We start from the raw sequence: 13720 nt of genomic DNA on the forward strand, positions 1-13720 counted from the left end.
GTAGAAGTTATCTGCAGGCAATCTTGTGCTTTCTAGCAATAGTCTAAAACCAGGCTCTAGCTTCTCCAAGACACTACACATGATGGATTTAAATATGTATTAAACTAAGAAGAATTATTTCAAATGAGTTTAGATGAATTTCATTATTAGGCAACTCACATGACTTTCTTTTTTCTTAAAAACAATGCTGCTGTAAATAAATCAAGGTCAAAATAAATTAGGAGCCCAAGATGACATCCATCCCATTTGTTTAAGTCCCAGTGTTGTGTGGATGAAGAGCAGCAGCCAGTTATGACAACAGGTGATACATCCAAAGCAATAGCCAAATTCCTTAACATTTTTCCCTTTCTAAACGATCCTTAAAGAAAATCATACATGTGGTTACACCATCATTACAAGAGTCCAGCAGAGCAACCATGCCATCTAGATCATGTTTTCACCAATAAAGGACTAGTAGATTTGAAATTAGCAAGGATGTTCTTGATTTGTTCTGTAGCCCTTGTCATAAAAGATTTTAATCTTTCTGGCCTCTGTACTTCAAGTTTGCCTTTGATTCATTTCATGTAATCTTCGACGTACTTATTGTAGGCTTCTTTTGTGAAGCTGTTTTCCTGGAAGTGATGGCTCACTGTGCTTTCAGTACATTTGCATTCGGTGCCTTTACTGGAGGCATTTCCACTGATGAGCAGTCACCAATGTCACCCTCTGTCTTACAGACCATCCTCACCTCCACCTCCAGGTATAGCCCATCTGTGATCTGCAGATATTGTAGATGTCAGAGAACATCTCATTATGGTTAATGAGGTTACAATATATGATTACGACTGTGGCTGGGAAGAGATGAGGTTGGCGCTAGCTTCGCAGACTGGGAGCTCCAGGCTGGTGGGAGAGCAGGAGTGGCACTAGTGGGAGGGGGAGCAGGTGGAAAAGCTCCCATCACCATTAGTTGACAAGACAGTCCTTTGTTCATTACATTGTCTTGGAAGCTTTGTTAAATACAATTTGACTATATATGCAAAGATATTGCTAGGATCGTTATTCTATTCCATTGGTCTATTTGTCTATCTTTATGCCAGTACATTCTTTTGATAATTGTAGCTTTTTAATATTTTAAAGTCAGGCCTCCAAATTGGTTATTTTTCATAATTTTTTGGCTATGTGAGGCCCCTTAAGATGCCTTATGAACTTTAGAATGTTTTCTCTATCTCTGAAAAAGGTATGTTGGGACTGTGATAGGGATTATGTTGCATCAGTGGAGCACTTTGGATAGTATGGTCATCTTAATAGTATTAAGCCTTCAAATCTATAAACATAGGATATCTTTCCCTTTACTTGTGTCTTTCAAAACTTTTTTCACCAAAAACAAAACAAAACAAAACTTCTTCCAGCAATATTTTCTTATTTTCAGTGTATAAGTCTTTCACTACCATAGTTAGGTTTATCTCTAAGTATTGTATCGTTATGATGCTATTGTGAATGAAATTGTTTTCTTAATTTTCTTTTTGGATTGTTCACAGTTCATGTACAGGAACACAACTGATATTTAAAATTTTTATTTTGCATCCTTCAACTTTCCTGAATTCATTCTTTAGTTCTGTGTGTGTGTGTGTGTGTGTGTGTGCATGTGTGTACAAAATCTTTAGCATTTTCTACATATAAAATCAAGTTATCTGCAAACAGATAAGTTTATTTCTTTTTAAAAGTTTTTATTTAGGGGCGCCTGGGTGGCTCAGTTGGTTAAGAGTCCAACTTTGGCTCAGGTCATGACTTCACGGTTCGTGGGTTTGAGCCCCACATCGGGCTCTGTGCTGCTAGCTAGCTCAGAGCCTGGAGCCTGTTTCGGATTCTGTGTCTCTCTCTCTTTGACCCTCCCCTGCTCACGCTGTCTCTTTCTCAAAAAACAAAAAAATTAAAAGTTTTTATTTAAATTCCAGTTAGTTAAAATACAGTGTAATATTAGTTTCAGGTGGACAACATTGTGATTCAAAACTTCCATACAACACCTGGTGTTCATCACAAGTGTACTCCTTAATCCCCATTACCTACTTAACTCATATCCCCCCACCTCCCCTCTGGTAACCATCAGCTTGTTCTCTATAGTTAAGATTGTTTCTTCGTTTGTCTCTTTTTATCCCTTTTGTTCATTTGTTTTCTTTCTTAAATTCCACATGAGTCAAACTATGGGATTTGTCTTTCTATGACTTCACTTAGCCTAATACTCTCTAGCCCCATCCATGTCTTTGCAAATTGCAATATTTCATTCTTTGTATGCCTGAATAATATTCTAGTGTATACATATACCACATCTTCTTTATCCATTCATCAATCGATGGACATTTGGTCTCTTTCCATAATTTGGCTATTGTAGATAATGCTGCTATAAACACAGGGGTGCATGTATCCCTTGGAATTAGTATTTTTGTTGTTTGGGTAAATACCTCATGGTGCAATTGCTGGATTTTAGGGTAGTTCTATTTTTAATTTTTTGAGGAATCTCCATACTGTCTTCTACACTGGCTGCACAAGTTTGCATTCCCACCAATAGTGCAGGAGCGTTCCCCTTTTTCCACATCCTCGCCAAAACCTGTTGTTTCTTCTGTTGTTGATTTTAGCCACTTGCCATTTTAAAAGTGTGAGGTGATATCTCATTGTAGTTTTGATTTGTATTTCCCTGATGATCAGTGATGCTGAGCATCTTTTCATGTGTCTATTGGCCACCTGTATGTCTTCTTTAGAAAAATGTCTATTCATGTCTTCTACCCATATTTTTACTTGGATTATTCATTTTTGGGGTGTTGAGTTTATACATTTTTTATATTTTTTGGATACTAACCCTTTACCAGATATGTCCTTTCAAATATCTTCTCCCATTGAGTAGGTTGGTTTTTGGTTTTGTTGATTGTTTACTTTGCTGTGCATAAGCTTTTTATTTTGATTAAGTCCTAGTAGTTTATTTTTGTTTTTGTTTCCCTTGCATCAGGAGACATATCCAGAAAGAAGTTGCTACGGGAGATGTCAAAGAGGTTACTGCCTGTCTATTGCTCTAGGATTTTTATGGTTTCAAGTTTCACATTTAGGTCTTTAATCCATTTTGAATTTATCCTTGTGTGTTGCATATGAAAGTGGTCCAGTATTTCTGTTTTCGTTCATCTTTAAATATTTTCTAATTTTCCTTGTAGTTTATTTTTTTATCTATTCGTTTGATGTCTAATTTCTGCAAGTTGTGGATTTTCCAGTTTTTCTTCTCTTACTGATTTTTTAAATGTTTTATTTATTTCCGAGAGACAGCGTGAACAGGGGAGAGTCAGAGAGAGAGGGAGATACAGAATCCGAAGCCGGTTCCAGGCTCTGAGCTAGCTGTCAGCACAGAGCCTGATGGAGCTCGGACCCATGAGCTGTGAGATCATGACCTGAGCCAAAGTCGGACGCCCAACCGACTGAGCCACCCAGGCGCCTCTCTTCTCTTACTGATTTCTAAATTCAGGCCATATTGTTGAAGAAATTATTTTGTATATCTATCTTTTTAAATCTATCAAGACTTTTTTTTTATGGCCTAACATATGATGTTTCTTGGAGAATGTCCTATGTGCACTTGAGAATAATGTGTATTCTTTTTTGTTGGGTAGAGTGTTCTGCAAATGTTGATTAGGTTTAGTTGGCTTAGTATATTGTTCAAGTATTTTATTTCCTTACTTATCTTCTGCCTATTTTACCCACACATTATGGAAAAGATGTATTAATATCGTCAACTGTTACTGTAGAACCATTTCTCCCTACAATTCTGTCAATTTTTGCTTCATAAAGTGTCTATTAGGTATGTAAATGTTTATACTTGTTATGTCTTCTTGCTGTATCAACACTTATATTAATATAAAATGTGCCTCTCTGTTGTTTATAATCTTTTAAAATCTAAGTCTGTTGTTTCTGGTATTGGTATAGCCAACGCAGCTTTCTATCGGATACTATTTATATAGAATATCTTTTTCCATCCTTTAATTTTGAATCTGTCTGTCTTTGGAGCTAAAATGAGTCTCTTGCAGAGAATACATAGTCGCATTATGTTTTTTAAATCTCTTCTGCAAATCTATTTATTTTGATTGGAGTGTTTAAGCCACTTACATTTAAAGTAATTATTGATAAGGATAGACTTACTTCTGCCATTATGTTACTATAAGCCTTATAGCTTTTATATCCCTCATTTCCTCCATTATTGCCTTCTTTTGTATTTAATTAATTTTTGTAACAACATATTTAATTGCTTTCTCATTTTCTTTTGGATATATTTTATAGATATTTTCCTTATGGCTACTATGGGAATTACATTTAACATTGTAATGTTATAACATTCTAATTTGAATTCATCCCAACCGAACTCCAGTAGTCTACAAAACTTACTTCCATTGACCTTCTTTCTGTAATTGTTATCACAGATTATATCTTTATACATTCTGCACCCAAAAGCATTGTTCAATGATTGCTTTTTTTTAATACTCTTGTATTCAAGTTAAGTTGGTTAATATAAAATGTAATATTAGTTTCAGGTGCAAAATTTAGTAATTCATCATTTACATACAACACCCAGTGCTCATCACAACTATTGCCCTCCTTAATACTCATCACCCATTTAACCCATTTTCCAACCCATCTCCCCTCCAGCAACCCTCAGTTTTTTTCTCTATAGTATAGAGTCTGTTTTCTGGTTTTCCTCTCTCTTTTTTTCTCTATGTTCATCTGTTTTGTTTCTTAAATTCCACATATAAGTGAAATCATATGGTATTTGTCTTTATCTGACAACATTTATTTCATTTAGTAGCAAAGTAAACAAAGAAACTAAAAGGCAACCTTTGGAATGGGAGAAGAGATTTGCAAATGACATACCTGATCAATGGTTAGTGCTTGAAATATATAAAGAACTTATAAAAATCAACACTCAAAAAAATAAATTTCTGCTCCTTTCTATCTTTCTTCTCCTGGAATCCCCACAACTCTATATGTTGGTCTATTGGTCAGCTGGGTGGTGCCCCACAGGTCTCTCAGGCTCTGTTCACTGTTCACTTTTTTTTTTCTTTCTATTCACCAGACTCAATAACTTCCATTGACCTTACTTCAAATTAACTGGTTCATTTTACTGCTTGCTCAAATCTGCTTTTGAACCTCTCAAATGTATTTTTCATTTAAGTCATTTTAACTTTCAAGTCCAAAATTCCTTTTTGGTTCCTTTTTATTATTTCCCTTTACTGATATCCTCATTTTGCCCATGTCTTCTGTTAGCTTTAAAGTCTTTGTCTATTATGTGTGACACCTATGCTTCCTCAGGTATGTTTCCTATAGATTTATTTTGTTCCGTTGAATGAGTCACATTCCATGTTTCTTTGTATGCCTTATGATATTTTGCTAAAAACTGAATACTTGAATTTTACGATGTGGTAACTTGGGAAATCAGACTCTCTTTCCCATATCCAGGATTTTACTGTTTTTATGTTATTGTTGCAGGGTGTCTCTTTGCTGGAAATCAGGCTGAGGTGAAAGTTTAAGATCTTCTCAGGGCTTTTCTGAGACTGTCTTTCCTTGTGGATGCACTAAGGCTTTCTAAATTATCCTGTACATGCATTTGTTTTTTAATGCCCCCCCCAATAGCCACAGGTGCATGTCCTCTACATACTTTGGAAGCCACCTTAGTAGGTGTGAAACAATTACCAGCGTTGGTGCCTACACCTCAGTGAGCAGAAACTATCAAAAATCAGAATACAAACCCCAATCCCTAGAGGACAATGTCCTTATTGTCCACCCTGGCTCCAGCAAGTCATGCTTTAAATGCAGGTTGCTATCCCACAGCTGCCTGCCATGGGCCTGGAGATTGGAGAACTAGTAGCTCCTACCACACTAAAGGCTGAAATTGACTGATAATTTCCATAATTTGTAAACTAAGCTTTCCCCTGTAAGTGGCAAAAGTTCAAATAGAATCCATAGTTCTAATATAGTTACTTCAGACAATTGTTACCAGTAAAAATATTTTCTAAGTGGAGAGACGGTTTCATAGCACTTTCTTTTTTCTTTTTTTTTTTTTTTTACAAATAGTTTTTTGTCAAATTAGTTTCCACATAACACTCAGTGCTCATCCCCACAAGTGCCCTCCTCCATGCCCATCCCTCCTCCCCCCCACATCCATCAGTCCTCAGTTTTTGTCAGCATTCAAGAGTCTCTCATGGTTTGCCTCTCCCCCTTTCCCCCACCATTTCCGCCCTTCTTCTCCCCCTTGTTCCTCCGTCAAGTTCCTCCTAATCCTCCTATACGTATAGCACTTTCTACAGAACAATATTTCCTGACACTATTCCCCAAATACCGTTTTTGAACAATGCGTCTTTTTTCCTGCATAGTTGTCATGTCATCTTTATTATATATAAAATCTTTGTATCTATTTTGGCCATTTTCTGACACCTAGTCTTTTCTGTAGTTCTATTTTTAACTCATCACCAAATCATCTATTTTAGTTTCATAATTAACACATACACTATATATATATATGCAAAATAAGTCATAGAAGGACAGATATTATATGATTTAACTCATATGGAATTTGAGAAACAACAGATTAACATAGGGGAAGGGAAGGAAAAAATATATGTAAGTATATTCAAGTTAGTTAAAATACAGTGTAGTCTTGGCTTCAGGAGTAGAATCCAGTGATACCTCTATAACATATGACACTGTGTTCTCATCCCAAAAAGTACCCTCCTTAATACCCATCACCCTTTTAACCCATCCCCACACCCACCTCCCCTCCAGCAACCCTCAGTTTGTTCTCTGTATTTAAGAGTCTCTAATGGTTTGCCTCCTTCTTTGTTTTTATCTTATTTTTCCTTCCCTTCCCCTATGTTAATCTGTTCTTTCTCAAATTCCACATGAGTCAAATCATATAATATCTGTCCTTCTAGGACTTATTTTGCTTAGCATTATAACCTCAAGTTCCATCCATGTTGTTGCAAGTGAGAAGATTTCATTTTTTCATTGCCGAGTAGTATTCCAGTGCGTGTGTGTGTGTGTGTGTGTGTCCCACATCTTTCAGTCATCATCAATGGAAATTTGGGCTCTTTCCATAATTTCGCTATTATTGTTAGTGCTGATACAAACATTGGGGTGAAGGTGCCTCTTCTAGTCAGCATTTTTGTGTCCTTCGGATAAATACCTAGTAGTAAAATTGCTGGGTAATAGTGTAGTTCTAGTTTTAATTTTAACATCCATACTGTTTTCCAGGGTGGCTTCATTAGTTTGAATTCCCACCAAAAGTGCAATAGGGTTCCCCTTTCTCCACATGCTCACAAATTTCTGTTGTTTCCGGAGTTGTTAGTTTTAGCCATTCTAACAGGTGTGAGGCAGTATCTCATTGTGGCTTTGATTTGTATTTCCTTGATGATGAGCAATGTTCATCTTCTTTTCATGTGTCTGTTAGCCATCTGATGTCTTCTTTGCAAAAGTGTCTATTTATGTTTCTGCCCATTTATTCACTGGGTTGCCTGTTTTTTGAGGTGTTGAGATTGGTAAGTATTTATTATTTAAAAAAATCGTATTACATCTATTTATTTTTGAGAGACAGAACGCGAGCAGAGGAGGGACAGAGAGAGGAGACACAGAATCTGAAGCAGACTCCAGGCTCTGAGCAAGAGTTCAGCACAGAGCCTGATACGGGGCTCGAACCCACAAACCATGAGATCATGACCTGAGCTGAAGTCAGACGTTTAACTGACTGAGCCACCCAGGCGCCCCAAGATTGGTAAGTCTTTATAGATTTTTGATACTAACCCTTTATCCAAATGTCATTTACAAATATCTTCTGCCATTCCATTGTTTGTCTTTGAGTTTTGTTGATGGTTTTCTTTGCTGTGCAGAAGATTTTTATCTTGATGAGATATGTGAGATCATACCTGAGCCAAAGTTGGATGCTTAACTGACTAAGCCACCCTGGCACCCCCTGTTTTAAAATCTATTTTGTCTCACATATGTATGGCTACTCCATCTTTCTTTTGACATCCATTAGCTTGATAGATGGCTCTCCATCCTCTCACTTTGAATCTGTAGGCGTCTTTAGGTCTAAAATGACCTAAAGTAGGCAGTATATAAATGGATCTTTTTTTTTTTACTCCATTTTGATAACCTATGTCTTTTCATTGGAGCATTTAGTTCATTTACATTCAAAGTGAAATTGAAATATCTGAATTTAGTGCCACTCTATAGCCCGTAGAGTTGGTGTTTCTGGTGATGTTCTCTGTTCCTTTGTAGTCTTTGTTGATTTGATCTTCCTTTGTTCCTCCAATGAATCCCCCTTAAAATTTCTTGCAGGGCTGGTTTAGTGGTCATGAACCCCTTTAGTTCTTGATTGGGAACCTCTTTATCTCTCCTTCTATTCTGAATGACAGCCTTGCCAGCATGGCCACTTCCTTCTGGTCTGCCAAGTCTCAGTGGACAGACTGTTGCTGACCTTATGTGCCTACCCCTATAGGTTAAGGATCTCTGGTCCCTAGGTGCTTTCAGAATTCTCTCTTTGTCTTTGTATTTTGCAAGTTTCACTATGATTTGTGATGGCATTGGCCTATTTTTGTTGATTTTGAGGGGAGTTCTCTGTGCCTCTTGGACTTGAATGCCTGTTTCTTTCCCCAGATTCGGGAAGTTCTCAGTTTGTTCTGCCCCCTTTCCCAGATCCTTTTCTTCTGGGACTCCTCTGATATGGATATTGTTTTGTTTTATGGAATAACAAAGTTTTGTAACTCTCATCTTATGGTCTAGTAATTTCCTTTCCCTCTACTTTTCACAATTTTCCCCATAATTTATTTTCTATTTCGCCTATTCTCTCCTCTGTTCCCTCAATCCTCATTGTACGCAGTAGGTTTTGCATCTCAGTTACAGCGTTTTTTTTTTTAACTTCAGCCTGACTAGTATTTAGGTCTTTGATTCCTACCTCAAGTGTTTCTCTGGTGTTTTCTATGCTTTTTTCAAGCTCAGTTAGTTGTCTTATGACTGTTGTTCTAAGTTCTTGTTCAGATATATTGCTTATGTCTGTTTTGAGCAAGTCCCTGGCTGTGATTTATTCTTGATCTTTCTTTTTGTGAGAATTCCTCTGTCTTGCCATTTTGGCTAAGTTTCTGTCTTTTGCATGTTTTAAAAGCCAGTTATGTTTCCTGCACCTGAGAGTACTACTATCTTAAAAAGGGGTCATATAATGTCCAGGGCCTGGCCCTTCAGGAAGTGTTTCTAGTGTATGCTGTGTGCACTCTGCTGTTGCACTTCGTCTGCTCTTTGCCACTGCTCAGTCCTCTGTAGAGCTCCTCCTTGCTTGCAGTGGAGAGTGTTTAGACTTTTAACTAAGTGTGCTTTGGTCTGTTTCTTGAACTAAGCCTGGGGGGAAAAGGGAGAAGAAAGCCCAATCTCCCAAAAAAGAGAAAAGGAAATGGAACAAAAAAAAATCCAAACAGAGAATCAACAAACTATAAGGCTGATTCCAAAGAAAAAGAAAGGGGAAAAAGGAAGGAAAAAAACCAGAAACAAAAATAATTAAAAAACGACAAAAAAAAAAAAGCTTGACCTAAACAAAAGAGAAAAGGAAATGAAAACAACAAACAAGAAACTATGAGCCTGGTTTCAAAAGAAAAAAAGCAGAAGAAAGACAAAAGAAAAAGAAAAAAAAAGTAAGATGTAAGACTGGTCCTATTTCCACCATATCTTCAGGTGTCATTTTGAAGCACTTGATTGTCAGTACACTTGGTGCATGCGGGGTGCTACCTGTACTGGTCCTCTAAAGGAGAAACTTGCTGCATTGGCTCAGAGTCACTTTTGCCCTAGTAAATAAGTAGTTGCAAAGCACGGGGTGAGGGGGAGGTTGGTGTAAATGTATCCCGCCTTTCCGGGGGGATGCTGTGCTGCTCTCTGAAGTCCTGCTGTGTTGGTGTTGGGCATAAAATGTCACCACCCCAACTTCTTGTCCCCAGACAGGGAATCTCACACCCCCAACTGTTCAGGCAGCCTTCACAGAATAGCGAGAGGAGTCAGCTTATCCTGTGCCCCAACTCTCCTGCATTTTCTTTGGTGTGCATCTGGGATTCAAAACCCAAAGTCTTAAAAGACCTGGCCCCTTGTGGATCTGCCCTCCTCCTCCGGAGTAGAGCCTCTCCTCCTGCGTAGAGCCTCTCCATGCTGTGTCGGAAGTCCTTTGTCCCAAAAAACAGTTCCACATTTGTACCATGCATGTAATGTATGGTGTAGCACCACTAAAAACGTCAAAGCTTATATTCCCTTTGCGTGTGCTTCTGTTCCCTGCTGGTGAAAGGCTCTTTGCTGGTTCCTGCGGGGTCTTTTGTCTTTGGGGATGCACTACACCTTCTTCCAAAAGTACTCTAGGAAGGGGAATGTTCTCTCTCAGTACACCCTGGCAATCGATCCCTACATCACACTATGCACTCTGGGGCCAGCTCCCCCTCTCAAGGAGCATGCACTACAGCTCTGCTCTGGAGAAAGTCACACACTTCTAAACCTGAGTTTGAGCTCCAAATTCTGTTTGCGGGNGTGACATTCCATACTTTTCATTCCCCAGTTCATGGTCCAGAGAGGTTTTCCTCTGGTGCGAAATTGATGCTACACTGTCTCAACGCCTCTCTCTTTCTCTACCTTTTGTCTTTCCATGGAAAGGGTTCCCTTCCCTCTGTGGCACTGCTGTTGTTCCCTCCCTCAACTCACTTCCATGCACCTAGCACTGCTTTGCTCGTTGCAACTGTGGAGATCCTTCTGACACTCCAGAGATCAATTTTTTGGGTGTTCCAAGTGATCTGACCTCAATACACCTGTGTCTGAGGGCTGATAAAAGCCCAGTGTTCTCCTACTTCTCCATCATCTTAACTCCTCTTCATAGTTGTTTTAAATTGCATTTCCCTGATGATATATGTTTAGCATTGTGTCTTATGTTTATTTGCCAAGAGTATGTATTTTTGTTTGTTAAAATGTTTGTTAAGGTATTTGACCCATTTTTAAATTAGGTTGTTTGTTATTGTATTGTTGAGCTTCGAAGATTTATTTGTGTATTTTGTATATTAGTACTTTATCAGATATGTCTTTTGAAAATATTTTCAACCAGTTTTTGGTTCATCTTCTCATTCTCTTAACAATATTTTTCACAAAGAAGAATTAAAAAATATTTTATTTATTTTGAGAGAGAGAGCACAAGTGGAGGAAGGGGAGAGAGAGAGAGAGAGAGAGAGAGAGAGAGAGAATCCCAAGCAGGTTCCATGCTCAGTATGGATCCCAATGAAGGGCTTGATCTCATGACTTTGTGATTCTGACCTGAGCCAAAATCAAGAATTGGACGTTTAACTGACTGAGCCACCCATGTGCCCCTCAAAACAGAATTTTTCAGTTTAACAAAGTCCAGGGTATCAAGTATTTTTTTTTCATAGACTATGCCTTTGGTGTTGTATCTAAAAAGTCGTCACCAAACCCAAGGTCATCAAGATTTTTTTATGTCAGGTTCTAGGTGTTTTATAGTTTTGCATCTTACAGTTAGCTCTCTGATGCATTTCAAGTTAATTTTTGTGAAGAATATAAAGTCTGTGCCTAAATTGTTTTTTGCATATGGATGTTCAGTTATTCCATCACCGTTTATTGAGAAGACTAACTTGTCTCCATTTTATTGCCTTTACTCCTTTGTCAAAGATCAGTTCACTATTTTTATGTGTGTCTATTTCCAGACTCTGTATTCTATTCCATCAATCTATTTGTCATTATTTCACCAGTATCATACTGTCTGGATTATTGTAGCTTTATAGTAAGTCTTAAGATCAAATAGAGAAAATTCTCCAGCTTTGTTCTTCTCTTTCAATATGGTGTTGGATATTTTGTGTCTTTCTCCTTTCCATATAAAGTTGAGAATCAATGTGTCAATTTCTAAATGTCTTGCTAGGATTTTGATTGGGACTGCATTGAATCTATTGATATAGTTGAGAAGAACTGGCATTTACACAAAACTGAGTCTTCCTATTCACAAACATGGAACACCTCTCCATTTATGTAGCTCTTGTTTGAATTCTTTCATCAGAGTTTTGTAATTTTCCTCATATGGATCTTGTACACAATGACAATTCAATAACGTAAATGACAATGTGTTTTTATTTTCAAATTGCACTTATTCATTGTTGCTATATAGGAAAGCAATGGCCATTTTATATTATATTAACTTTGTATCCTGCAACTTTGCCCTACTCACTTAGTTCTAGAGGTTGTTTGTTTGTTTGTAAACTTTTTCAGATTTTCTACATAGGCAATGATGTCACCTTTGAACAAAGACAGTTTTATTACTGCTTTTTGTTCTAAATCTGTATTTCTTTTATTTCTTTATCTTGTATTACTGCATTAACAAGGGCTTCCAATACAAAGTTGAAAAGTAATAGTGAGATGAGACATCTTTGTCTTGTTCTTGATCTTTTTGGGAAAGGTTCTGACTCCTCATCATTATGTATGATCCTAGCTGTAAGCTTTTGTAGATTTTTTTTATCAAGTTCCCCTCTTCTTAGTTTGAAAGTTTTTTTTTTAATCAAAAATGGGTATCATATTTTTACCAAATGCTTTTCCTGTATCTATTGGTATGTTCTTGTGGTGTTTATTTTTTAGCCTGTTGATTTGATGGACTATATCAATTGATTTTTGAATATTGAACTAGCCCTTTATACCAGAGTAAAATCCCACTTGGTCATGGTATATAACTTTTTGTACATAGATCACAGTTTTATTTTGTAACAAAGGAGAAAGGGTTTGAAGAAACGTAATTTCTCTGATTTTTCTAGGTGTATGCTTTGAATGAGAACTTGAGTTTATTTCCTTTAAACAGTTAATCCATTATCACAATATGTATAGGATATTTTATTCCATTCTCCTCTCATTCAAAATGTTACCTGTAAGGTCAACTTACCTTGGACAAAGCAGGAAAGAATATCCAATGGAAAAGACAACCTCTTCAACAAGTGTTGTTGGGAAAACTGGACAGCAACATGCAGAAGAATGAAAATGGACCATGTTATTACATGAGACACAAAAATAAATTCAAAATGGATGAAAGTCCTAAATGTGAGACAGGAAACCATCAAAATCTAGAGAATAGCACAGGCAGTAACCTCTTTGACATGGGCCAGAACAACTTCTTACTAGATATGTCTCCTGAGGCAAGGGAAACAAAAGCAAAAATAAACTATTTGGACTTCATCAAGATTAAAAGCTTCTGCACAGCCAAGGAAGCAATAAACAAAATTAAATGGTAACCTTCAGTATGAGAGAAGATGTTTTCAAATGACAGATTTGATAAAAAGTTAGTATCCAAAATATAAAAAAGAACTTATCAAATTAAACACCCAAAACCCAAATAATCCAAATAAAAATTGGCAGAAGAGATGTATAGACATTTTTTTCTAAGGAAGACATATGTATGGCTAACAGACACATGAAAAGATCCTCAACATCACTTATCATCAGGGAAATACAAATCAAAACCACAATACCACCTCACACCAGTCAGAGTGGCTAAAATTAACAACTCAAGAAACAAAAGGTATTGGCAAGGATATAGAGAAAGAGAAACAGTCTTACACTATTGGTGGGAATACAAATTGGTGCAGCCACTCTGGAAAACAATATGGAGATTCCTCAAAAAGTTAAAAATAAAACTTCCCCTCAACCCAGCAAACACACC

The 13720-nt window shown here is 37.1% G+C and overlaps 1 protein-coding gene and 1 pseudogene across 4 annotated transcripts in view; both read right to left on the reverse strand.

The window, feature by feature from the left end:
• Positions 1-13720, reverse strand: part of GPRASP2 (G protein-coupled receptor associated sorting protein 2) — a 118764-nt gene that overhangs the window by 41452 nt on the left and 63592 nt on the right. For all 4 annotated transcript variants that reach the window (XM_077769115.1, XM_077769116.1, XM_077769117.1 and 1 more), the window contains one exon: positions 12947-13013. The gene's annotated coding sequence lies outside the window, so the exon portion shown is untranslated. The remainder of the gene's footprint in view (positions 1-12946; positions 13014-13720) is intronic.
• Positions 332-816, reverse strand: LOC144235576 (translationally-controlled tumor protein-like; annotated as a pseudogene).

Source organism: Crocuta crocuta, unplaced genomic scaffold (assembly GCF_008692635.1).
Source record: "Crocuta crocuta isolate KB4526 unplaced genomic scaffold, BGI_CrCroc_1.0 scaffold1373, whole genome shotgun sequence".
NCBI lineage: Eukaryota > Metazoa > Chordata > Mammalia > Carnivora > Hyaenidae > Crocuta > Crocuta crocuta.